This window comes from Musca vetustissima, unplaced genomic scaffold (genome assembly GCF_032173495.1).
Source record: "Musca vetustissima isolate MV318-11 ecotype Yass unplaced genomic scaffold, APGP_CSIRO_Mvet_v1 utg31599, whole genome shotgun sequence".
Taxonomy (NCBI): domain Eukaryota; kingdom Metazoa; phylum Arthropoda; class Insecta; order Diptera; family Muscidae; genus Musca; species Musca vetustissima.
Genome location: NW_026877754.1, coordinates 148,147 through 153,281, shown reverse-complemented (window position 1 = coordinate 153,281; position 5,135 = coordinate 148,147).

Below are 5,135 nucleotides of genomic sequence, written 5' to 3'. Positions count from 1 at the left end.
ATAGTTGTGTAGGGTATAAAAATCTTAAAATATTCAGAGTATTTTTAAAAATCCACGCTTTCTAATTTTGAAATTTACAACAAATAAATAAAAAATATTTATTGGTACAACAGTGTAATTGATTAGAACAATGCATCAACATTGTTGTCAGGTCTACAACAAAATATTCCCATTAATAATAAAAACAACTATAAATATTTATAGTTATAAACAATTCAAATTCTTTCAAATAATTGAAACAATTGTCGTTCTAATACAACCGACGACTGCGAACGCGTGGCCAATGGCGCGGCTGTGAATTGGTCTTGGCCGTCCGTTGACCAAATCCGATCTGACTTCCTTTCCATTTCTCGTGAAGTTATTTCAGAAACATCAGTTTGGTCATCAATATGCCGGTCGCATGCTTATTTGTTAATTAATTAGTAAATATTTCTCCTTGAAGTTTTCGCATGAAATTGTTGCACACACGCACGCTCCGAAGTCAATGTGAATGCCAACGCCAACAGTGGGTAGCTCGTGTCGTGTCGCCGGCACAGGGTTCTATCTATTGGTGTCTGATGATGCTTTGTCATAACCAAAGACCGCTCTCCCCTTGCATGCATATGCTTACAAATCAGAAAATGTATGTATTTTTTTAAATAGATCATAAAATAGATTTTCTTTGAGAATTTGCACTTCAATATCTAGATGATCTCGGCCAGTAGTCCAGTAGTGTTTGGTAACACACACGAATGGATAATGATCAAATCGTTTCGAACGGAAAGGAACACCTCTAGTTAATTGATGTCGCGGTTTTATCAGCAATGTTGTTTACATGAACATTGCAGCATGTTTTTACCATATTCGGTTATATTTTGTTACTAATAATGGTTGGTTCGATGTTCGTTTGTTCCGTCTGTCGTTTGTTTATTGAGTGGCGGTGTTTTGTTTGCCATACCATGCAGAATATGATGCAACATCCATCCGGCCATCCGACCAGCCATACATTTCTCTTTCATTTTCATTACATGGCCATCATCGATATGGGGTACAGGCAAATCATAAACCAAACAACAATTGCATATCTCTCGTCCATCGACGACACATCATCTTCTGAATTCAAAGTTTGTCATTGCTGATCAGCATTTGTTTGGCTAATTTCTATTTGTGGAAGTTTGCCTATTTCTGAGTGTCTGTATGTGTTTTTTTTCTATCGTCGTCTGACTCCACTCTCTTTTTCATCATTTCCTGTGTTGCATGGACCATTTCGAATTTGAAGATGATTTGAAGACGACAATGAATCGATGATCGTAGCGGACACGTGCCATCACATCATTTGTTTTAGATAATTTTTATGTTTTGTCATTTTTATCATATGTACACATTCATGTATTTTGTCACTTCTTTTTTTTCTTATTCCAACTTCTTCGTCGTCATCGTGTTTCAATTCCGCGTAAGGTTTGTTTTGCCATTGTCCGTCAATCACGTCTTGACCATAAACTGTGGCATGAGTTCGGAAGATGCAGTAAATAAACCTTTACAGTCTGCGGACGAAATTGTGAAACCAGTAGCGAATCGTAAATTAAATTATTTACGATGGACCTGCATTAGACGTTTTGATATTGTTTTTGTAGAAGATCTGAATAAGTGATTATTTGTATAGAATGCATTATAAAGGAAAAATGGATTTGCTACCCTTGCCTACCCTAGAATTTGACAGGATGAACTATTAAAGTGCGATTAGCTTTGACGATTGGAAACTTATGGAAAGCACGAGCTCTAACGCTGGACAATCCTGGAGGTATTAAAGTACTTTTCTGACTATCGGGGTCTATGGGCATTTAAAAATAAAATTCTTTAAAATATTCAAGATCGGGATTTTTTGTGACTTCTTAAAAATTTCATTAGGAAATTCATATTTAGCAGTCTCTATGGGACATAAAACGCAACTATTTCGTAGCCTTTTTAAAATGTCTGCTGCAAAACTGCTCTATGATTTGTGGGCTTTTGGAGGCATAAATGATCATCAAAATACCACGCTCTTTGGGCTTTTAATCTTCTTTTAAGGGGACCCCATTCTAAAGCCAAAATCTCAACAACATAGCCAATTTATTGTATCGTCAAGTGGCGGCAAAAGTGCTCTGCGAAGTCTTGGAAAATGCATACTTTGCAATATTCGGATGGTCTTCACAATATGTTTGAAAATTCGACGTTTTTTAGGTGTAAGATCCAAGATTTTTAAGTCTATCTTCCCGAAATTCAAGCATCATTCCTCTTTGGCGATTAAAAAAAAAAAATAATAAAAAACCAATAAGGAAAGTAGTAAAGTCGGGCTGGGCCGACTATATGATACCCTTCACAACTTTGGGTATATTCAACAAATGAATGCTAACAGACGTCGAATTCTGCAACCTATACTAAATTTTTCATTTGTTCAGATATAGGGTTACTTCTTACAATGGGACAAAATTACCAAAACTCGGGAGAAAATATATATAGAAGCTCTATCTGAACCGATTTCAAAACTTTCCACATTTCAAAACTTTAGTACGCTGTGCCAAATATGTGTCAATTTTGTGTAAAATCGGACGAAAATATATATGTAGAAGCTATATCAAAATCTGAACCGATTTCAATGAGAATGGCAGAGATTAACTTATATTAACTACAGTTTCTTGTACAAAAGTGTGTGGCAATCGGACAAACTTTGGGTCTTTAGTGCACAATTTACATAAAATCGGAAGAAAAAATATATAGGAGCTATATATAAATCTGAACCGATTTTCAGGAAACTAAAAACACACATCATTCTAGACCTAATCCATTTCGCTATGCCAAATTTCGCGCAAATAAAAAGATATATAGGGACTTTGGTACACTATTTACCTTAAATTGGACGAAGATATATATGGGAGCTATATCTAAATCTGAACCGATTTTCCCCAATTTCAATAGGGTTCGTTCTTGTGCCAATTAAGTGACCTGTGCCAAATTTCATCCAAATCGGGTCATAAATGCTACCGGACGGACAGACGGACATGCATAAATCGACTCAGAAAGTGATTCTATGCATATTCTCAAAAAGAACCATGGGTCTATCTCGATTATTTTTGCCTGTTACAAACATACACAGTGTGGTGAAGGGTATAAACAGTAACCGCGACCGGGCCGTCTATATGATACCCTTCATCACATTGGGTGCATACAAAAGATGCTCATATGTACAATATCATTTAGTTAGAACAGGCATAGCATTTTTGGAGGACCATTGTAATGGAATCGGACGAAAGTAACTGCATGAAGTGCATAGGTTAGGTTATATAAAAGCTATATCTAAAACTGAAACGTCTTCAAATCAATACGCTATGCAATATTTCACGAAAAGCGAATCATCTGCAAAAAAACGGACAAAACTATATGAGGGTCCTATATCTACATCTGAACCGATTTCAACAACAAAATATCGTGTAAATAAAACTGGTTCTATGGTGCACCATTCATATAAAATGGGACCGAATTTAACTAAAGCATTCTAGAATAAATTCCATGCCCGCTGCTAAATTTCGAGAATATAGAACAGACATAGACTCCTCGGTGCGCCATTTACATAAAATCGGACGAAAAAATATATGGGAGCTATATCAAAATCTGAATCGATTCAATCTGGACCTAATTGATGCTCCATTTAGATAAAATCGGACGAAACTATATATGGGAGCTGTATCTATATTATTTTTTATACAGACCACAACTCGTCTGTCTGCACACTTTTAATAATAGGGTTCGTCCTTGGGCCAAATAAGTGACATCTGCAAAATTTCATCCAAATCGGATCAGACATGCGACCTGTACTTTGTTCACAAAATCGACTCAGAAAGTGATTCTATGCATATTTCCAAAATGAACCATGAGTCTATCTACATCTGAACCGATTCCAACAAAACTTCGCACACATCAATGTGGACCTAATTCAGTACCCTGTGCAAAATTTTGTCTCCATCGGACAAATATTGGCAATATGGTGCTCCATTTACATAAAATCAGACGAAAATATATATGGGAACTATATTCAAATCTGAACCGATACCAATAAAATTTCGAATACATAAATTTGGACCTAATTCAGTGCGCTGTGCAAAAGTTTGTGCCAATCGGCCTAAATTTGATTTTTGGCATATATCAATCTAGACCTAATTCAGTACTCTGTGCAAAATTTTGTTTCAAACAGACCAATATTGGGAGTTTGGTGCACCATTCACCTAAAATCGGACGAAACTATATATGGGAGCTATATCTAAATCTGCACCGATCTCAACAAAACTTGGCATATGTCAATCTATATTTCATTCAAATCGGATAGTAAATGCGACCTGTACTGTGTTCACAGAAATTCATGGACAGACGGAGGGACAGACGGACAGACGGACATGCATAAATTAACTCAAAAAGTGATTCTATGCATATTCTCAAAAGGAACGAACCATGGGTCTATCTCGAATTCATTTGCCTGTTATAAACATATTCACAAAGACATAATACTCTGTACCACATTGTAGTGAAGGGTATAAATATGGGGCAATCCGGGACTATAATTATATTTCCTAAGGACTCTTACTTCATGTGATTCCGAAAGATTTTCGTTGAAAACTTCAATAATAATTGACAGTTCTCCTACTAAAATCTATAAATAGGGCGAAAGTTTTCCTACACAGACAATTCCGCGTAGAAGTTTTGGGATGTGGCTATACCGAAAACTGGGCTATTGATAATTTTTGATAGATCGACTTTCTGCTCAATAATAATACTTGATATTAGAACCAATACGATTGGTTCTGATAATTATACCCTACACAACCATAATGTCAGGGTATTATAGCTTTGTGCAACCCCAAGAGTTTGTAACGCCGCAAGATATTGATCCTAGACCCATCCTTAAGTATACCGACCATCATATCTCGACTAGCTGAGTCGATCTAGACATGTGTGTGCATCCGTCTGTCTATTATAATTTGTAAACACGATACAGGCCACAGTTATGCACCAATCGCCACGAAATGTTGCATGTATGATGGGTTCTGGTCAAAGAAGGACCCCTTGTTTTTGGTTAATATTTAGGGTATGAAATGAACCAACAACTTTTTTGTCAGTTTTTCTGG